The sequence below is a fragment of the Daphnia magna genome, unplaced genomic scaffold (assembly GCF_020631705.1).
Source record: "Daphnia magna isolate NIES unplaced genomic scaffold, ASM2063170v1.1 Dm_contigs118, whole genome shotgun sequence".
In the NCBI taxonomy this organism is placed as follows: Eukaryota; Metazoa; Arthropoda; class Branchiopoda; order Diplostraca; family Daphniidae; genus Daphnia; species Daphnia magna.
This window is the reverse complement of record NW_025533129.1, coordinates 3952-27454: the sequence shown is the minus strand read 5'-3', so window position 1 is coordinate 27454 and position 23503 is coordinate 3952. Positions and strand designations below refer to the sequence as shown.

The following is a 23503-nucleotide window of genomic DNA, read 5'->3' as shown; positions in this document are numbered from 1 at the left end:
GCAGGCTTATAGTATTTGGGATAATACTCTGAGCAATGTAGGACATGAATTTTTGTGTGATGTATTTGTAATCTAATCACATTGCAATACTTGTAGGCTTTTTAACGAAAACTGTGGAAAAGACATCAGGCAAAATGGTGGAGAAATGTCAATTTTGTCGCGAAAAGTCTTTTCAAACGTTCATTATTAAGTGTGTTCGGAGAAAACCAGAATTTTGAATGCCCCTATTGACGTCATCTCCAGTCAATATAATTATCCCAATTTATCGCTTATCTAGAAGGGGAGACGACAAGCGAAATTCAATGAATAAACTAATTGAATTTATCAGAAATTGACGGTAATATTTGTTAAACTAAGTGTCATTTGGAATATCGTAACATAATGTCTGATCTTGACTTTTTCTAATACCATAGAGAGTCTCCACTGATGAACTCTCATGCGCAGTTTATTATTGGTGATTTCGGTGGCGCTGGCAGCCAAAGTTTATACGTCTCCAAAAGTGTTGAAGATTACGAAGATTTTGAAGGGGATTCTGTTTTAGGAAGGAGGTAGAGTTTTTTAATTACTTTTAGTTACATTACGAATTTTGTCTTTATTAATGTGTTTTAAATTATTATAGAGTTTTTAGGTACCCAAATTGACGCCAGTCGGTACAGTACCTACTGCATTATGTAGGGTACGAAGTGCCAGAATGGACTGACTCGGCCAATTGTTTGTAATTGTTCGAACAATAACTATGTTGACCTTTTTATTATCAGCTGTTTCTAAGCAGACATAATTTCAAAATAAAGAATGGGGAGCAGCCACCTGGTGCGACGCCCCTTTCATATATCCAGACCTTTTTTAGCTCTCGCACGACTAACATGTCCGACCGAGACTCGTCAAGTAGTTCAGGTGGCTCGTCGGACTCTGGTTCGAATTCAAGTTCATCTTCGGATGAAGGTTCATCTAAAACGAAGAAGTTCGCCTATTCTTCAGGGAATTGCAAAAGATTGTCAAAGTGGCTAATCACGGGCCTAAAAGAACAAGAGATCAAGAGAAGCCTTTCAACCCAAATTCAAGGTAAAAGAAGACCTCCTCTGCAACCCCATCCTGGACGATGCCTTCTACCTCCGTTTGAAAACAGCCAGGCGCTCGGCAGCGTCGAAGTCCAATATCGACGCTAAAGCAAAAGAATACCGTAAGCTTTCCTACAAGATATTAGATTTAGCTAAACCGCTCCTTTTTCTTAACGGGCGCACGAGGCATAGGAAGAAATACAAATCAGACGTCAAGGCAATCCAGACGGCAGTTAAGCTTTGGGCGTCGCTATTCAAGGAAGTGCTCTTCACCCGAAGACACAACATTCTATCCCAGATCTACCCGGGGTTCCTCAATCTTCTGGATGATCCCAAGAACCTTAAGGGAGGTGAACAGCTATTCGGGCTGCAGTTTCTGGACAAGCTGGTGTCCCAAGCAAAGGTCCAGTCTACGTTGGGCGACATCAAGACTCCGGGTTCCGTCCCGCCGCCCACCGGCCGGCAGCCGGCAGCATAACAATCCACCAAAGGAACCGGTCAACTTCAGGAGACCATCGGAAGGACATAAAGGGTATGATCATCTATCTTTGGCATTCTCGTCATGTTTTGGAGGTCGGATCGGTCGATTTATCGATGGTCGGCGTGCAATCACCAGTGATCCTTGGATCTTGGAATCAGTGGCGGGCGGTGTACGTTTAGAATTCCTGTCGTCTCCGACGCAACTTACGGCTCCGCGAAACGCAGTCAGGGGTCCAGATCAAGAGGCTCTGTGCAACGAAGAGGTGCAAGGGCTGCTGGAAAAAGGAGCGATCAGAGAAACAGATAGTTCAGGTTTTATTAGTGGCATTTTTCTGATTCCCAAAAAATCGGATGGCTTTCACCCGATCATTAACCTAAAAAAATTGAACTCTTTTATCGTCTACCGCCACTTCAAGATGGAAGGAATAAGCACGGTAAAACAGCTAATTAGGAAAGGAGATTTCATGGCCAAATTTGACCTTAAAGACGCGAATTTAACCATTCCCGTGTACCCCAAGCACCGTAAATGGCTTCGTTTTAAATGGGGCGGAAGGACCTTCGAATTCGTTTCCCTTCCTTTTGGTCTGTCATCAGCTCCGTGGGCGTTTACCAAGATTTTACGCCCCGCAATCGCTCACCTCAGGCGCCTTGGCATTCGTCTGGTTGTCTACTTAGACGACATCCTAATTGTTCACTCGTCGGAGGAAGGGGCAAGAAAATAGTCAGAGCCCTTGTCGTTTTTCACACAAACTTTTTAAGAGAAGGTTTGACCCTCAGGTTTGTTTCACGTTGATAGTCCGACCGCGAGATGGCACATCTGGTGACTCCAACTGGTCGCGTTCACTCTCTATTGAATCCCGAAGTCGGCGTGATTTGGCCAAAATCATAAACCATTTAAGACAAATGTTTTATAAACAGTATTATGCAGAAAAATAAACTTAATTCAACTACATCTTGCCAGACGCTGTAATCGGTCGCTTTTAATGGGCCAGAAATCGTTGAAATTTATTTTTTTTTGTATTTTTCACATTTCATTTAAGACTTTTCATTTTTTATCAGTAAAATAGCCCTAATTAAACTGTTAAACAGTGAAAGACCAGACGTTAGTTTCCGTTGTTTTAAACACACCGGACACGATAGAACTTCAACTTTTATTCTCTATAACTAGTTTTTTTATCTAGCATCAGTGTAAAAAAGCTGCTTTTTTTAAAAGAAGGGAAAAACTTTCAGCATCTGTATTGTTCTTGACTAAATAAACAATTGCGTTACAATGATAAAACAATTAAACAAGAGTATTAATTTTTGGCAGTTCATTCCTCATCTTCATTGACTTCTTCTTCGCTTTCATTATCTATTTCTTCTGTCTCTGCTCTTCTTCCTCTTCATTCAATGGCGACCCAGCTACTTGTATGTCTTCTAGATTCTTGGGTAGCATTTCACCATCAAACCATTTTAGAGTGAATTGACTTTCACCGAAACGGTCGGGACTAAGATGCCACCCATTTCTTTCATGTTGAAACATCGTTGATTTGAACGAACTCGCATAATTCCATACAGAGCAAAGACAATTGGCCCTACCAATTTGCTGATCAAGAGCTGATTTTGAGGGAGGTAAGCTACTGCCATATATGCCTTTTACTTGAAGTGTTTTTTTTTATGAATCATATTTATTGCAAAAAATTTGGTAACGTGCGTCGTTCACGCCTGCATTTTTGTGTCTGTCCATATTTCATTTTATACCATAAAGTTCACAAGTGAACTTTTCGAGTATTTCAGCCGTGTTTTCTGAAACGGTTTCCGATGAACCAAGGGTTGCAAAGGTCTTTTGATACAATGGGTTATTTTTAAGAATTTAAAAAGGTTTTAGTTTTCCCTTTCCGGCGAAAGACGGAATCTGGTCACAACCAGTAAAACTATGAAACCCGGCTAACGATCTTGAAAAATCTAGGCCAAGTTGTTCCGAAATAGAGTTTAAGTTGAGAAATTTTACCGAGTTCTTGCTGGCATGTCCTGTTTCTAAGTGCAGCTGTGTACTAGAACTGAAGTTAGATAGATTTGACAAAGCAATTACCAAAACGTCGGTATCGGAAGCTCGGATGACAACCGTAGCAGGGGCAGAATTGACGCTGCATGCGCAATCATCTAGGAATAATTAACAATTAATTGTTGGTGTTCTTTAAATAAGTAATGTCGATCATACCCTTGTGTCAGCCTCTTCATGAAAGCAACACATTGTGACTTCTTCTGTGCGCACCATTGCACCTCCGACATTTTTAAATGAAAAGCAAGAGTGCCCTTCGGTAACAAATAAATGTTTTTCTCCAACAATAGTAGACAGTGAATTATTGCCGAATCCAATGGATAAAAGTTTCCCTAGTTGAAGCTTAAAAGTATCGCTCCATAGCGCATTTAAGAAATTCGATGGGCGCTTTTGTTTTAACCCCAGGGTAGTGTAATGAGTGTGACGTTCCGATGTGCCACGACGATCCCGCTCGAGATCTTTGATTGACGGCGAAACGATGTTGTCAAAAACTAGATGGATTTCTTTTGCCTTCAAGTTACATAGCTTTACAAGAAGAAACCGAATAATGTCTTCATAAATTAGAGGTAGGTTTGAAGCAAAAAGATGCAAAAAGAAGAATCCATCAACGATGTAAGCGTCGATTTCCTTCGGTTGATCATAAGAAGATGTTCCAATTATACTTTTGATCATTGTTGATTTTGCTGTGGTGTTAACGGTTCCATCGATTTGGCCGAAGACTAGAGGCACGGGCGTCAACGGGTATTGAAAAACAATGGCCATGTCGATCTTGTTTTTCATCGACAACATTAGTAGTCGGCCAAACATGTCCCGTTCCATTTTTACTTCTTGGATTTTTCCATTTACCCTCCTGTTAATCTTGATTCCTTCTTCTGCAAAGGTATGTATCTTCTGCTTCTGAATGGGTTTCTCAAAGGCTGCCGAATCCGCCACACAGCGCTGGATGAAGTCGTCCATAGCTTTCCTTCCGATTTCCATAACATTTGTAAGAAAATATTGCGTGACAGTTGAAGCAGTTTTTCCCGTACTTATGTTATGGAGAGAAGTAGATTCATTTTCAAATGGATTGCTACAAGACACTATACACGCCATTACATCCATCAGCTGTCGCATATCTCTTCTTATACAGCTTGGATTTACTTCTCTTGAGACATCTTCTTTGCTAGTCAATCCTAAATAATTAAGGGTGTCAGAAGAAATCTCCGTCCGCAAATAGTGGTTTATAGCCCACCTTTGCCTTGCAGCAATCGAATCCGTTAAATTTACTACACCTGAAACAAACATGTCAAAGGTTGCGCTAACGGTGACGAAAACTATTAAGGATATAATACCATGAGCAGTATTGGCTGCATCCAAATTGATTGTTTGCTCCAAGGTAAGATCTTGATAGTTCCCCGAAAACCGCTTTTTGGTCCTTCTTACGGAAAGCATTCCAGCCCAAGAAATTTTTTGTAATCCCGGGATGCATGTCTTCGATTTTTAGCAAATTGTCAATAAACCTATAAACAATTTAGTTCCAAATTTAAAACTCAATTCGTAGTTCTCTGCAGTACACGATCACAATGCTGTAGTAATAGTTATACGGACCTTGTTCCCCAACGGGCGTAGTTTTGATGGTTGAAGGCAAAAAATACCTTCACAAATTCAGGTAGAACATGGATGTACAGCTTGTGGTTGCCTGTTCGAACTGCTCTACTGAGGTCGTGGTATAAAGCAATAAATTTTACAAATTTCATACAGAATTGCGGTGTTGCACCGTGTACACCATCAAGTGTATCGTAGCGGTAAATCTGGTATTTTTCAAACAGCTCGTTTAACTCCGTAGGAAGAGATTTGGAAAAAGTATCTTCACCTTGTGGCTCTATCTTTATTTTTAACAGCATGGAGTTTAGTGCCGCTTCATCCATCATTTCTTCTTGTTTCATAAATTATTTGAAGTGCAACATCTCTAGCGCAACGGCCAACATTGGGTGAATCCGCTTATTCCTATTAAAATGGTTCCCGTTTAAAAATCTGCGTAGAGATCCTTGTGCTAGTACTCCACTTTCCGTAAGTATATGGGGGAGCCCAGATTCAGATATAAATTTGCCGACAGCTTTAAAGAAGGACATTAAAATATGGAAAGGTCCAAGTTGGATGAAGATTGAGTCATATTTGGGTGATTCCATGGATTGAATACATAAAGCAACTTTGGCTATAGCCAAATCGTAAGTTACTGAGATGTACTTCTGACCGCATTCTTCTTTTAGCCGTAAAGTCCTTTGTAATGTTTCATTGACAACATCATGTCTGGTTGGTGAGGCTTCTATCTGAGGTAAATAACTGATTCTTTGAAGAGGATGTTTATTTTCGACGATGAGAGAATTAAAACCAACCCACATAGGCGTTTTAGGAATCCCCGAGAACAAAAAAGTCATCCATAGGAAGTCAATTTTATTGGCTGAAAGAATGGTATCAGGATCCAGTTTTCTTCTATCATCTTCCAGCTCTAGAATAGTTTCGGAATACATTTTCGGGTGTTTATGGTACGGAGCGATGTCAGTATCCCTAGCAATGTACGTTTTGCGTCTTCTTTTTCTTGGTTTCGTAGCTACGTTGTATTCGTCACACTCGGATTCTGACAACACAACATCTTCGGCAGGGATGTCTTGAATGACGATACCAACAGTATCGTGAAGGGTATCCTTTCCAGATGTAGTGCTTACGAAGAGATCAAAATTATCGAAACCCACCATCAAATTGAGATCGTTTCTTCTAATTATGCCATCTGGCAACCAGCGAGATGTTTCCGCTGACGTAAAGGCGAGTTCCATCAGTAATCCTTGTGTTACTGTATAACTAATGCATTTGTCCAACCGATTCAACACATTGAGCACTTCTTTTTTGCCAGTGAGGGAAAGCAAATATACTGCCAACTTGAGATGAATCCTTGGTTTAAACAAACCATTTGTGACAGCGAATATTGAGTCGTCGCAAAGCGCTTGAACTCGAATCTGTTTGATTTCAGAGAGATTCTCTTTTTTATGCGAAGGGTTTCTTCCTAAAATATAAATAGTATGCATGAAGCTAATAGCTAAATTCAGTTTTCATTGGTATAGTAAGCAGTAAATTACCCGACAATAAGCATTTGAAAAAGAGGATCAACAACTCCGGTGCATCAACCTCACCTGTTTTAATGTCCTTCGGTCGTAATTTTTTGGTAAAGGTTTTCGAGGAGCATTCAGAATGAAATTTCTAAGTGAGTATGCAACTTCTTGAACCTAGAGTATAAATGCAAACAGAATAAATACATCAGTTGCCTTTCTCAAAACATTTAACATTTTATTTCCTCACCTTATAGCTAGTTCCCGTGTTTTCAGTAAAAACAGTTGAAAAAGCTGCAGTTGGGTCGATAGTAGATGAGAATGCAATTTTACCGACACCTTTGGTCGGATGTTTCAGGATAATAAGTTTATCATCAAAATGTTCGCTCAATTTTGCCAAAAACAAATAGTCGCGTTCTGGGACAATGTCATTTGGTTCAAGTCCGAATTCGGCAAGCAGCATTCGGTGGTGATCTGCCAAGTTTTTTGTTTTATAAACTTCTTCTTTTTCTATGATGAACTCGTGAACGAAAACTGTTACAACAGTAAAAACTTTTTCTCGAATTTGTTTTTTCAATGCCCAATCAGACTGTTCTTCTTTTTCACGATTCGCCTTTTTAGCTCTAGCTAGATTACCAAAATTGTTTCGACACGACGCATGATACCTTACTTCTTTGGCAACAAACTCCAAGTTACTTTCCACATGAGCAAATTTTTCCAGTATATCTTTATGCTCTAAAATTTTTGCATCATTCAAAATGCTAACCTGTTGCAAATGAAGACAGAAATAAAACTGTTTTAGTAATAAACAATAAAGGTGGGTGCAAAAATTTTTATACCTGAATGTTTGTAGTTTTGCAAATGACAAGATTTTCTGGTTTGTTCTTGAACTGTTTTCTCCTTTGTTGGCAAAAAATACATCTTTGAATTAAAACTCCAGTGCGTGCATTACTAATGTATTGAGTGCCATTCAAAGATGATCTAAGGGATCGAACAGTGTTTGTGGATTCAGGTGGATTCACTGTTGGATGACAATTTTCATTGCATTCATAAAATATACTCATTAACATCATAGCTTAAAGTATAAACCAATAATTGACATATACCTGAGTGTGTTTGGTTAATAGTTGATTCACGTAACAAAGATTGACCACCAAGGGTACTTTGCTTTTCTATTGCTAACTGAAGTTCCTTTGCCCCTACGGCTGTGAACTTTTTGTAGCATGATGAATGGTATCCTGTTGTATTATCAACACTCTCTGGAATAGAAATGCTTGCGTACTCTGAACTAACTCGAAACTTTTACACTAATGACTTCTCTTGGCAATTTTTTAGCAAGTCCATCGAAAACAATTTTACTTTTTCAAAACTCTTTTCTTTTCCAATATGAATTATACACTTCAATTCTTGAGACTGGCCTTGTGGGGCCTCAGCCATGTTTGCAACTTCTCTTTCCATTTGTCTTTACGCAAACCAATTAAAACACTAATTGCAGTCATTAAAAAAACTAAAAACTCCATAAACCATGACGCAAGCAGACAAACTGGTTATGTCAGGCGGGAAAAAACACTAGACGTTGCCTTTTTAACATGACAATAAATAAGAACCGAATAGGCCTAAACAAATTTTAATGTCACAAATAAAGACACATTGAAAATGTTTATCTTTTTAAAAATTTTCTTTAAAAAAAAACGGCTTTTTTTACACTGATGCCAGATAAAAAAACTAGTTGTAGAGAATAAAAGTTGAAGTTCTATCGTGTCTGGTGTGTTTAAAACAACGGAAACTAACGTCTGGTCTTTCACTTATAATAACAGTTTAATTAGAGCTATTTTACTGATAAAAAATTAAGTGTCTTAAATGAAATGTGAAAAATACCCAAAAAAATAAATTTCAACGTTTTATTACGTTGAGGGCTACCACTCTGGCGTATTTTGACTCTCACGCATCCGCGTCGCTTTCACTAATTCAACTGTCCCGGAAGACGGCAACGTTGCTGGCCCTAACTACTATCCTGAGATGTTCCGAGCTTACCTCCATCCAAAGACAGTCAGTAATTATCACAGAGACCGGGGCCTCATTTATCCTAGGAAACCCTAGGAAGGCGCAAAAATCAGGTGCCCTCCACAAAATTTCAGTTCGGTCTTGGTCGGACAACAGAGCCATCTGCCCGGTTAATTGTCTAGAACAGTACCTTGAAGCGACAAGACCGCACAGGAACAAGGATAATGATTCCCAGCTATTTATAGATGCTAACAAGCCCCACAGATCAGTATCCAGCTCCACGGTAGGACGTTGGATAAAAGACCAATTGAAAGAAGCTGGCATTGATACAGCAATCTTCTCGGCTCATTCGGTAAGAGGAGCGGCGAGCTCCAAAGCAGCGGTAGCAGGAGTGCCTATCCAGTCAATTTTAAATCAGGGCCATTGGGCTTCCGAATCAACGTTCGCAAAATTTTACCGGCGCGAGAAAACGAAAGAAAAGCAGATCAACATAGCGGCTTTTCTGCAAGTGTCGGAGGATGATTCCGACTAACGGTTACTTTTTGGGCTTTGAAGACACAGTTATTGTTCGAACAATTACAAACAATTGATAATTGTTCTAGTGAGCGAAGCGAACGAAGAACAATTTAGATTGTTTGGGAGCAGTGAAGACAATAACTGTCTTTATTCCCACCCGCCCAATTAGCAATGGAATTTGTTTGTATCTAATTTTCCCTCTGTGATTCGGCTTACAGGCGCGGTCACTATGCAGGAAACCCCAGAAGTTATCGAGGAACAAGAGGAAGACACTAGAGGATGGATTTAAAATTCAAGAACTATTCGAGATCGAAAAAAGGTTCTGAATATATGAAAGGGGCGTCGCACCAGGTGGCTGCTCCCCATCCTTTATTTTGAAATTATGTCTGCTTAGAAACAGCTGATAATAAAAGGGTCAACACAGTTATTGTCTTCACTGCTCCCAAACTAGAACGCTTCTTCGCTCACTAGAACAATTATCAATTGTGGGAACTGTAGAAGTTTAATTTACAGTTATTTAAGGTAAATTTATTTCATTTGTTGTTTATTATTTAAAAAAAAACTACAATCATTTTATTGTTCATAGGGAACGTCGTCGAAAAAAGGATAACGTTGAGGTGGGGCCGGCTGGTGAGGCATACCCTGCTGGTTATGTGGAGCCTGCCATGGAGGTCGAACCGGACAGTGACGCTGAGTTGGACGGACAAGATTTTCTCTATTGCGAAGCTTTGCTGGCCGACGTACATTCGTAGAAAGTGTGTTAACCACCGAAATAAGCGTGACGAAAATGTGGTTAACTCAGTGGCGAAAAGGGCCACGCTGCGATGTATTTAACACGAACACGAGGTTACAACGGCGAAAACGGGAACAAAAGGTTGCGACTGCAGCCAAAACTAAAACCACCAATGAACCAATGAATAAAACCGGCCAATGTCCTCTAGGAGAATTTGGGGCCACCACAAGCACGGTATCGTCCACAGCCAAATTCTTCTTATCGAAAAGCCATTTTCGACGGTCAGTGAGTGTGGGGAGATATTCTTGAAGCCATCGGCGCCAAAAGTGTGTCGTCATGACTTGCATAGCTTCCCAATGTTTTCGAGAATACAGTTTCTCGTCCTCGATGACGTCGTCTTCGGTGTTAGGCGAGTTCTGCGCTAACAAGAAATGATTAGGGGTAAGTGGTTCGGGATCTCGAAGGTCCACACTGACATAGGTCAGTGGACGTCCATTCAACAACGATTCGGCCTGAATCACGAAACCACGTAAAAGCTCTTCGGTAAGCGGACGTGATTCCACAATGGTTTCCAGAGCCACCTTTGCTGATTTTACGAGACTTTCCCAAACGCCTCCGAAATGTGGCGCTAATGGTGCTGAAAAATGCCATTCGATTTCTTGTTTCACCATTTGACCAACGATGTTTTGCTCCTTGAGACGCTCGATGCCTTGTTGGATTGCCTTGTCCCCAGCAACAATTTGAGTTCCATTGTCGCTATACACGACTGACGGACGACCTCTTCGGGTGGTGAAGGAAGCAAAGGTGATAAAAAAAGACGACAAGTCGAGTGAGGCAGCAACTTCCAAGTGTACCGCTCTAGTGTGGAGACAGGTTATCAGCAAAACATATCGTTTTACTTTGCAACGATAAATGGTGATGTTGCAAGTGCCGAAATAGTCCAAACCCACATGAGTGAATGGACGTTGGAACGGAATAAGACGATGACGCGGAAGCGGGGCCATTAAAGGAATGCAGGGAGTAGCTCTATGGCGTTTGCAAGTAAAGCATTTGTGCAGATACCTTTTGATAGCCACTCGTCCTTTAATGATCCAATATTGAGACCTTATTGAGCTGAGCAGTCTTTCTGGAGATGGATGAAACAGGAGACCATGCTCTCTCATGACGATTAAACGCGTGAGTGGATGATCGTGAGGCAGGATTTTGGGATGCTTGATGTCGAACGAAAGGGGGGCGTAATTCAAGCGTCCTCCTACTCACAATATTCCTTCTTCATCCAGAAATGGTGATAAAGTAATCAGCGTCAAACTCAATTTTAAAGGCCTTTTATTCTTTAAAGCCTCTATTTCTTCGGAATATTTCTCCAATTGCGCAGATTTGATGCAATGATTAGTAGCGTGCTGAATGCATTTGACACCAATGCGTGATTTGTCACGATCCAGCAATTTCAATTTCATGTTGAAAATGAAACGAAGGATCCATGCAACAATTCGCATCACTACGTCGTAGTTGGAATTTCGTTCCAAAAGTGAGTGGAGCCAGTTTTCTTCAGCGGGGCCGTAAACGAGCCCAATCCAGTTGGTGGCTGATACCTCTGAATCTTCGACAGAAGGTTCGGGAAGTTTAATGGTTATCGGCCAGGCGTTTTCTTCTTGCTGCAAGAAGTCTGGGCCATTAACCCAGCGGTAATTCTTCATCATCTCATCAGGAAAAAGTCCTCTGCTGCACTCATCAGCTGGATTTTCGATACCTGGGACATGTCTCCATTCAGTTGGTTGAGAATGCTCTAAGATTTCGGATATTCGATTTGCAACAAACGTCTGAAAGCGACATGTCTTTGAGGCTATCCACTGAAGGACAGTTTTAGAGTAAGACCAATAGATGATTTGATTGATGGGAATACGAAGGGTCGGTTGGACGAACTTCACAAGGCGTAGTGCCACAACTGCTCCTTGGAGTTCTAATTTTGGAACGGTCAGCGGACGAAGGGGTGCCACGCGGGACTTTGACGTAGCCAAATTAACGGCGACGATATTGTTGCGATAGGTTACTCGTATATATATACCACAGAGCCAAACCCAACGGTGGATGCATCGCAAAAGGCATACAGCTGAATGTCTTGGATGTCACTAGACGAAGTTAGAGCTCGCGGGGTCTTGAACGCTTCGAGCTGGCTAAGATTAGTAGTCCACTTGTTCCACTGGCATTGAATTACTTCGAGAACTTGGTTATCCCAGTCAACACCGACAAGCCACAATTCTTGTAGAATTCTTTTGGCGCTAAGAATCACTGGTGATAAAAACCCCAGTGTTCATACAAGGTAGACACAGCACTCAAGATCCGACGCTTAGTACTCGCTTCGACGTCGGTTTTAACATCAAAGATGAAGCTGTCACTTTCGCTGTCATATAACACACCTAAGGTTCTCTCCGTGGGCAAATCTTCTAGATCAAAATTCAGGTAAGGCTGATTACGATCACCTTCTGGTACACGTGACAATACCCGTCGAGATGAAGAGAGCCATTGGTTCAGGTGGAATCCTCCCTTTTTTAGCAATGCTGTAGAATCTTTTACCGCTCGACTAGCCTCCTCATAGGTGTAAAAAGAATACAGAAGGTTATCTACATAGAAGTTCTTGTAGACTCGTTCAACAGCTTCAGGAAATTCTTCACGATTTAGGTCAGCAATATGTCGGAGCACTTGAGAGCAGATGAAAGGGGATGAGACCGATCCAAAGATTTGTCGCTGCATCTCATATACGAGGGGTCTTTTTCGAGAACCAGGTGGACGCCATAGAAATCGTAGGGCGGAACGGTCATCTTTCTTCACGCCAACTTGAAGAAACATTTGTTGAATATCCCCAGATAGAGACACCAACTTTTCTCTGAAGAGTAGAAGGGTAGCACCTATGTCATTGATGGGATTGGGACCCTTTAAGAGCACTTCGTTAAGCGCAACTCCTTGATACTTCGCTGAAGCATCGAAGACCACCCTAACCTTTTCGGGTTTTCGAGGATTTACGACTCCATGATGGGGAAGGTACCAATTTCTCCCAAAAGTGCCCTTCAATTAACTTTCTTTGAGAGGCCGCGCGAATCCCTTTGCCACATAGTCATCGATTACGGCTTTGTATCTCTCAGCAAAATTAGAATTGTGAACGAATTTGTTTTCGATAGAAAAAAGTCGACACAATGCACTATTGTAATTGTCGGGTAATGCGATAGCTTCTGAAACCCATGGTAGACCTACTTCATACCTGGTCCAGTCAAATTTAATAGTTGCATCGAGTTTCTTCCTCGCTAGTTTATCCTCGGTTGATTCTAGCGGTTGAGCCGGAGTTACAATTGGAAAGCTTTCCGTTTCCCACAATTTCTCGACTTGACGTAAAAGTAGTGCTTCCGTCGGTGATTCTTGTACAAGGTAGCAGAGTTTTTGCACCGTCATCAGTGGTTTGTTTGAACGACAAACCGTTGAATCATGCTGCTGCGTCCCTAATGTTAGATCGCCAACGCAAGTTCAACCAAATGGCGTCAATAAACCAAAGGGAGCGTCGGTTCCAACAGGAGGTAGTCTTTTATCGAGACGTAAGTGCAGCCATTGGCTTCCCGCTTCAATAAGGATGGTTGGATCCAACATCAACCAGTTTTACGTCTTTGAGATAATGGTGACGACTTCGGATCTCCATTAACTCCTTCGGTGGGCATGGTAACTTTAGGTACTGAGTCGGCACAGTAGAGACCTGCTTCAAATCCGATTCGAAAGATCTATCACGAGCCTTAACAGTCAAACTAACCGTAGTTGATTGAAACTGTGGGTCTTGGCCGTGAAACGACCCAAAGGATACATTCTTTGCATTCCCTTTGCATTTGAGCTGTTTAGTACATCCTCTCAAATTAAGTTAACGGTCGCTCCTGGATCTAGAAAAATAAAAGTTTCTATTTCCAACCCGTTAGCTTGAAGAAACACAGGAACGATAGCTAGGGAAGTGTTGATAGCCGTATCCCTGTTTTTAATGGTCATTGCGCGACCATCAGACGATTTTGCTGATGGCTGGCCTGCATTTTTTGTGGTTGAAGCATTCACGGGATAAACTCGAGGTTCTCCGTGCAATATAGGGTGGTGTTGTTGACCACAGTTCCCAATGTTGCAAACGATTTCAGTGGGACACTCAGTTCCCCGATGTGTTCCAATCAGACACCTGAAACATAATCGTTTCTCTTTTACCCACTCCACTCTAGTTGCAACGTCTAGATCTTTGAATTTGGAACAGGTTTTTATCGAATGGGCGTTATCACAATAAATGCATTTCTTAATAACGCCTTTCTTAAGCGATGACGAATTACTCTCAGAGGGAGGACTTTGCTGCGGTTTCTTGACTGTTGGAGTAGTGGAGGTGTGAAAAACAACAGGACCTTTACCAAAGAGAGGAGTTGGTTTGGTGGAAGGCTTAGCACTTCCCGCTTTCTTTTCCTTCTGTGAAGCTGGTGATCTATGAGTAGACGGCCTGGTCATCAATTCACCCATCACCATCTCGTCTATCCACTTTGCTAGATCCTTGAGAGTAGCTCGTGTTGGAGTCATCCGGTACACTTTCACGCCCCAGCTACTTCTCATTCGCGGAGGTAAACGGGAGACGACGTGTTCCAGAGTCATTCCCAAATCCAAGTCTTGCTGATATCCGCCGGTCCTCAGGGCATGCATGGCTCCATGAAGAGTTCGATTGAGCTTGGCTAGTGCCTCTGAATCATCATCTCGGATCGATGGAAGATTCATAAGAGCCATCAAATGGCTCCGAGCAACCACTTGTGGTTGACCATATCGCTTTTTCAGTTCTACTAAGGCATCATAATAAGTGGACGGATTGTCCAAGTATTCGGCTATGTAGGAACGAACTTCTGTAGTGAGCAACTGCTTTAAGAAAGCATGGCGTTGAGCGTCCGATGGTACCACATTATGGATCATGTCCCTAAACGAAGAGATAAAGGTTGGCCATTCCTTTGGATCGCCATTGAATGGCGTGATCTTTATCTGTGGTAACGCATTCATTAGCCAATTTGGGCTGAACCCCGCTGAAGCTCCCCTTGGTGGAGGTGTACGCCTGTTAATCCAATCATCGCTGCTGAACGATGGCATTAAAGGAGGTAGTGGACCACCTCTCCCCGATTGCTGTAATGGTCTAGGATTGTACTCAGACGTGGGCGGGATCCCAATCGTTGATACAGGTCGAGAGGTTTCGAATCTATATCGATCGTTAGTTCTGTCCATTGATTGCCTTAACGACGGATCAGGCGTTTTCGGCCGTGAACTGTAGCGATTTTCATCCATGGTGAAGAAAGATTCTTCATTAGCTTGGTTCCGAGTAGCACGAGTGGCAGTAGAAGCTGGCGAGTTACACCGATCATCAAGGTAATGATCTACCTGTTGGGATACTCCTCGGACTCGAATCTCTATACCTATAATATAATTATAGGCATCTGTCATCGGCTTTTTGGCTTCCCATAAGCTTTTATTGTACAAGAAATGGGCATCTCGCACTTGATCCAAACGAATATGAATCTGTGTCTTAAGATGGTTTAATATGGAACGGTGACCACGGTTACTAATCAGCTGCTCTATCTCACGACACTGTTGCTCAAGGATAACGACTAATGTGTCTCGTTCGACACGTGCCACTGCGATTGCTTGAATTCTTTCTTCTGGTGTACGGGACGTTTGACTTCTGGAATCTGATGATCCACTTTGACTGCCAACTCCAGTATCATTTCTGTTACGATGAACCGGAATACAAATATCTGGCATACTAGTTGTGCTGCCGTCACGTGTCCGTGGTTGAGCCATTTCACTAGGCAAATACGTTTTCGGTAACTTAAAGTTTCCTCTGCGAATCACCACTGTATAATCGACGGCCCCTGAGAAGGTATCGACGATATAAGATGGACGAAAAGGTAATTAACAATCGACGGCCCTGTAAAGGTATCGACGATTGATAATTAGAGAGACGGACGAAAAACGGAAAGAACAATCGACGGCCCTGTAAAGGTATCGACGATTGTGATTGTGCACAAGCGAAAACGAAATGAACAATCGACGGCCTTGTATAGGTATCGACGATTGTAAATGTGCACAAACGAAAAACGAAATGAACAATCGACGGCACTGTAAAGGTATCGACGATTGTATTAAAGACGGGCGAAAACGGAATTAACAATCGACGGCCATGTAAATGTATCGACGATTGAAAATGTGACAAACGAAAACGGAATTAACAATCGACGGCCCTGTAAAGGTATCGACGATTGAAAATATGACGGACGAAAACGGAATTAACAATCGACGGCCCTGTAAAGGTATCGACGATTGAAAATATTAAAGACGGGCGAAAAGGGAATTAACAATCGACGGCCCTGTAAAGGTATCGACGATTGTAAATGTGCATAGACGAAAAACGAAAAGATCAATCGACGGCCCTGAAAAGGTATCGACGATTGAAATATGCACAGACGAAAACGAAATGAACAATCGACGGCCCTGTAAAGGTATCGACGATTGTAAAGGTGTTTAGACGAAAACGAAATAAGCAATCGACGGCCCTGTAAAGGTATCGACGATTGCAAATGTGTGTTGGACACCGAAAATTACCAATCGACGGCCCTGAAAAGGTATCGACGATGGTAAATAGGACGAGATAAGCTAATACTGACAAGAATTGACCAACCACCATAGGTCGGACAAAACTATGCCAGCTAACAATGCTTACGTCCTGATTGAAGTGTTCAAATGATGAGCCGGGATACCCAGGGATGAATGGCCACGCGAACGGATAGGTGATGGCGAAGATAAACACGAACGATGAACTTCCCGGTCGATGCACCAAAATGTTAACCACCGAAATAAGCGTGACGAAAATGTGGTTAACTCAGTGGCCAAAACGGCCACGCTGCGATGTATTTAACACGAACACGAGGTTACAACGGCGAAAACGGGAACAACAGGTTGCAACTGCAGCCAAGACTAAAACGAATGAGACTGACCTCGTTGCCGCATCTCCCTCCGTCTTTGACTACGGCAGAAATGCAGAAAAAGGGGTAAAACAAAAGAAGGGCGCTAACGTGAACAATTAGCTTTAGGTGTAAATGGGGTGGCGGAAGTGTAAGGGAGGGTAACCTATAGCAAAACCAAAGGGTATTATTTAGCCAAGGTCAGACAAATTCAGACTTGTCTGCCCCTCGGCAATGACACGAACACACACACACACACACATACAGACATACAAAACCAACACTTAAATTTACATTTATTACTAACGACTTCTGTCGTTAACAAGTGTTATTGCAGTAGGCTACTATAGACATTTCCTAACCTTTTCCAGTGAACATGCTAAAATCAACAATATCGATGGACCTATCAAAAGTTCCTCCACATTCTCCACGTTTTTTTCGAATTTTAACAGCAGCATTAAACATTTCCCAAACAAACGCCTAAAAAGGGTGTACAACGACAATGACTGTAGCGTGATTGATAGGATAAAGGCAAATAAATGGCGCTATATTGAGTGTCATATATTATTAAATTATTAATTATTATTGAAATATATTAAATATATTTACTAATAGGCTATGGCTTCGCTATACTCACTAGCAGTGTGTCCACGGACCGCGGTTGTTAAATCCTATAAGTTTTCCCAATATCAGAAAAAATCCCGAAACATAAAATATCTCAGAATTTAAAAAAAATCCGGCAATTGTAAAAAAATTCCCGAATAAATTCCCAATTTTTTTTTCATAAATTTTTATTATACTCAGTTTTGAATTTTTGGGATGGTAGAAAACTACATTTTGCATTTTTTTTTATAGAGCAAAAAGTCGTCCCAGTGAACACCAAAATGAGAGCTTTGGTGACCATAAAAATACGTGTATTAAAGCAGTTTTTGCCGGTCATCAACACCTGCTAAAATCGCCTTTAAGTCGTCATTGTAGGATTTTAGGACAGAATGAAAAAATCCTAGTAGTGTCATTAGGATGAATAAATATCCTTTAAAAGACGTCTGTGTGCTGTTTGGGTATTATACAGTGTGACAGTGCGAAATGCTAAACTTTCCGCAGTTATCTCGCTCATCTCCAACGGAATATCGTGCACCAAACTCGCGACATACCAAAAAGGAATACCTTATTGTGTAACTAGTGCCGCGCAAACAACCCTAGGAACAATGGACAAACTCGACTCGCCCCCCCACGAAAAGACTACGAAACCCTGAAATCAACTTAACTCCGGTTATACTAAAACTAAATGACAATGGTCCCAACTTTAAACAAATGGTGATCGCAGAATGGGAAGCCATGTAGATGGCCATTCTTAGCACTTACGGAGAACCACGGGATAGTGTAGTCCTAACTGGAGGAGACCTCTCGATCTCCCCAACCAACTCCGCACAACAAACGGTTCTACTAGGTATGAAAGACTTGGGGGGCAGAACGATCAAGAGCTCTTTCCCTAATAGCTCGACGGTTATAAAGAATGTCGTTATCTTCGGCGTCCCAATCAGCGACAAGGAGGAGGATATTTTAAAAGCCACAGCTGGTCAAGAAGTTACGCAGGTTAGACGCCTCCATATGAGAGGAAGCATAGGCACTGTGTCCGAACCATAAATTCTTACCTTCGGGACCTCCATCCCGGAAAGGGTAAAAATTGCCTCCATGAGCTTCACAGTGCAGGTATCTATCCCAACCGCGTGTAGGTGTCGAAAAATCCTCCGTCTAGGCCACACCGCTACACGATGCAGCAACAAAGAGCACAGCTGTACTAAATGCGGGAAAATTCATCCACCCGAGATAGAATGCGTTACTCATTGCATAAACTGTGGATGCAAGTCCCATGAATCAACCAGCTTCACCTGCCCTGTGTATCTCGAGATAAAAAAAAATAATTAAAATGGCGTTCCCTGAAGGCATAACGATTAAATAAGCCCGCGATAGGCAGTCCTCTCTTTACAGCTCGGCCGCAAAAAGGGCCTCAAGCGGTTCCGCACCCCAGATCCAGACACAGATCCAATCCCAAGAGATGGTAGCACTTAAGACCCAGGCTATTCTACTGCAAAAAGTAGTGAAAGAGTTAAAAGAAGCATCCATTCCCAAGGCCCACAAAACAAATCAAAACTATAACGGCTGATCTAGCTGCTACCAACATAAAAGTCAACAACTTACAGATAAGATCGATCAGATCGATCAGATAAGATCGATCAACAACAGCTACAGATCGATACAGCCAAACCAACAGAAACCAGATTCGATAGGGTAGAAGAAATGCTCTATAAGTTGGTATGAACCGCATGGACTACAACTAGCTATTTCCCCCCTCACCAACGCCTCAATTTAAACTCAACAGCTCATCTCCTAAATACGACTACGTCAAACTATCAATGGACAATCGAGCAGCCACTCAGTCCACCTTTCACGACCGGGACAACATGGAATGACGACTCAATGGACCTCATGAACCCTGCCAATGACCCTTAGACGAAGTAAAACAACCAACCCACATAAGATTACGTACATTCAGTGGAATGCCAGATGCCTAGCAAAAGCCAAACTAGAAGAATTCCGACACTATTTATCCTTAGTTAAACCTGATATTGCACTCCTAAGTGAAACGCACTGGAAGCCATCATTGAATATTAAGTTCCGGGTGAACCACATCCTCAAGAAAGACTGCTCCAACAGACAGGGGGGAGGAGTGACGATCCTGATACACAAGCATCTAAGTTTTTCTCCAATACATCTTATACCCTCTGACACAATGAAAGCCATTGGTTTCAACATCATGTCCCCCACCAACTCTCTAACTGACTTTATCTCTGCATACGTCCCAAAAAGGGACTGCGAAGTGGCAGATATCGAAGAACTGTTCAACAGACCCAACCCGAAGGTGATAGCGGGTGATTTCAACGGCCACCACCCTATGTGGGAAAGTGGGTCACACACAAACAAAACAGGCAGATCCTTGTACGAGGCCCTACTTAACAATCAAACCTTGTTCCTCATAGTACCGTCTAATCTGGGTACTAGAATTGACCCATCAACCGGAAAGATGTCTACCATTGATCTCCCAATCACATCCCCGGATATAGCCATAGCCGCCTCTATAAAAGATGGCCCTTAAATGGGAAGTTACCACGTACCCCTTACTATCATTTAAAACAGCACACCGGCACGTAAAACAGGCCAACCAGAACGCTGGATCATTAACGATAAGAAGTGGGCAGAGTGGAATGAATCCATATGAAACACTGAAAGTGGAACATTTCAAAGCGGTTTTGGACGCGGCAGAGGCAATGATACGGTTCACCATGGTGATGAATAAATCAAACCACCTACACTTCAAGAAAACTAAACCGATAACCGAGAAACACGGGGAACAAAGCCGGCCGTGGTGGGACAAAGAATGCAACCGACCAGTTAAAAAACACCCGAAAAGCGCATGAAGAAGAAATATATAATTTCAGCAAAAAAGAAAACCTGAGAGACATTCCTCTCCAACCTCGGTCTCCAAGACCAACCGAGATTTTGGTCGTTTGTTAAATGTATGGCAGGCAAAGGCACTAATATTTCCACAGACGGCACAGCGATCAACACGAATGGCGGGATTATAAGCTCCCCGAAAGAAAAAACCGATGTATTTCTACACCAATTTGGCAGCGCCTCTCCTAAACCCCGGAAAACAGGCAGAAGACCCTACGTCGTATCGGCAATTCCATTGCTTGCCTCTGCAAAGCAATGGAACGACTAGTCGCAAATCGTATCAACTGGTTTCTCAAGACAAAAGGTCGGATGCACAAAGAGCAAGCAGGTTTCAGAAGTTTTTTAGTACCAGAGCCATTAAGGGGGAGGTCAGTCAGCTCCATAAGACGGTGTCCATATGCCCACGCACAGAGATTGCTGCGACTACGCTGCTGCCTCTTGTTGGTGTGTTGTGAACTACTACCTACAAACTTGAAATAGCTGCTGCTGCCAGGAAACTCAATAAGGCATTGTAAATTTCACTAAATGTTTTGCGATTTATGTTTCAAAGTTTGCTGCTCGCGCATAGAAGCAATCACAGTAATACAGTTATTGTGTTTTATGAATTTAAATATGTGTTATAATGAATAGACAAGTAATAACAATTGGAACACTTTGTGTTTTAACGGTTTTATTACGCGGTCTTTGCCATTTTATTACCTGTATGTACAGCGACTTTAGTTTTAGCTAAATCGAGATCTCTGAATCGTTTTGACTCGAAATAAAAATGAATTTGGACGTATTCCATTATTAGAAATGGTAGAACTTCAGGATGTTCATCACATGAAAGTGGGGTTAAATTAAGAGAACCAATTTGGTCAATGACTTGTTCAAAAGCATCTCTGATATAGATGTGATAATAATGGAGTCATTGTCATTTTGCAGATGGATCTTTGTTTACATACCTCATTCTTCTGGTAACTGCGATCTAATTTCTTCTTGGTACTCTTCTGTTTATTTCTCAGCTTTTTGTATTTTAATTTGAGTAGCTCAATACGTCTCTCTGATTCCTCTAATTTTTTCAATAACGGGTAACAATTCCCACAACACACCCGATTGGTATTGCGCATTCTCATGCTGGTAGCAGAAACTGGGATATTGCAACTGCAACACAATGTTCTGGATGATACAAATTTGTTTTTCTTCTTTGCAGTTTTCTTCTTCGCAGGTAGTTGTGTTTTTTCACTAAAGGAAGGAGATGGTGAACTAGCATTATCTTCACTGCTAACGATAGCTGCCTGACGACGAGAGAAAGAACCGACGTGTTCCAAAGTATTTCTTAAACCCGGCATATAACCGAAAACAATGTCCCAACTTTTCCGTATTTCCTCTTTCTGTTCTGGACTCACTGCAAATGGACTAAAATAAAGAGGACAGCTGGGGTTCGAAACCGTCTAAATAATGAAAAATTATAAGTTATGTGACATCGTAATTCGTATAGTGGAATTCATTACTGTTGTACTGACACTGGTGCTCTCAGAAACCGTGATGCTGCTTTCATTTCGGTACGTTGCCTGGCATTCTGTCGTTACCATCCACGGTGGAGAAAAATAACTAACAGCATCTGTTTAGCATAACCATGTTGAATTAGATATTGAATGAGTTGGTTTAACAAATACTAACTTGTTTTTGGGGACAGTTGACTGCTTGTTGCAACATTATCATTGTCCTTTGAAGGTGAATACATCTGTGAAATAAGATAATCAGATAAATGACATTAGAGATTTAAATTATTTAAATTACCATAGCAGTATCGTTTGTTTCTTCAATGACCATGCAGCTACCATCACTTTGGTCTGTACCTAGGCATTCGCTAACATCATTTATGGCTGCATGTAGGCATTTGGTTTCTGGTTCATTTAACAACAAGGGATTTGTACTACATCCATGATCTGTGAATTAGAATTAAGCATGTTGAATTCCAGTAGAACAAGTTGATTATCAGAGTACTCACTTGACAGCGTGCTGGAGTGACTAATTGGAACAGCAGTAACAATATCAACACTATCATCCATAACCATGCACCTACCATCTCTTCGGTCTTCACGTAGGCATTCTGTTTCTGGTTCCCTCAACATCAGATATGTACCACATCCAAGATCTGTGAATATGAGGTAAAAATGTTGCATTACAGGGATAGAACATGTTTATCAATGGAATAATCACTTGAATTTGTGCTGCAGTGGTTGATTGGAACAACATTTTCGTTATCCTTTGAAGTATGTGGAACCTTCTGCTAAAATTATTTTGTCACGCAACACTGAAATAAACATAAAAGAAGTTTTAATACCGTAGTAATCTTTAAAGATTTCTTCTTTTCAAGCACTCTCAGGTTTTGTCCATTCAAAGTTTGAAGATAATTACTGAAATGAATACATGTACAGAGTACAATTAATTATTTAGTAGCAATTTGGGAACAGCATTTTTTTAGGTGCCATTGTTTGGGGTAAAAACTTCCCACAATTAACTTTCCTTTGATGATATCCTCGTCCAAGAAGTGGGCATCACACAGCCTTGACATTTGTTTAAGCTTGTTACTACCTATTGCCACTGTCCATTCTTCGAGTTTGCCTTTTGGCACACAAAACAGTGCAAATTTTTCTCTTTCGTTTTCTTGTACACTCTCACAAATAAAGTAGTAAATACGTTTAGGCTTTGCAACGGCCATGACGCCATGGCCTCCACCACGAGACCTCAAACGCTACAGCAAAATCAATTTTTCAAATGGTAAAAATTTTCTTTTCTGCCACGAGATGGCAGAAATTTCTCGTAGCAATTCACAAGTAGGAGGACGGGAAAGAATGGAGCTCGGGAAAAACGGTACCGCTGCCCAAGGGAAATTTTCTTATGGAGCTGACTGACCTCCCCTTTAATGGCTCTGGTAGTACCTACGACCACATCATCCAACTGGAGTCTGACATTAAACGTGGCTTCAGCAAAAGGCAGTCAACGGTTGCAGCTTTTCTCGATATATCCAAGGCTTATGACTCGGTGTGGACCCAGGGACTTCTATATAAAACGGCCAAGCTAGGTAT

The 23503-nt window shown here is 41.7% G+C and overlaps 1 pseudogene; it reads right to left on the bottom strand.

The window, feature by feature from the left end:
• Nucleotides 1–2848: 2848 nt before the first annotated feature.
• On the bottom strand, nt 2849–4341 carry LOC116918673 (annotated as a pseudogene).
• Between the last annotated feature and the right edge of the window lie 19162 nt (nt 4342–23503).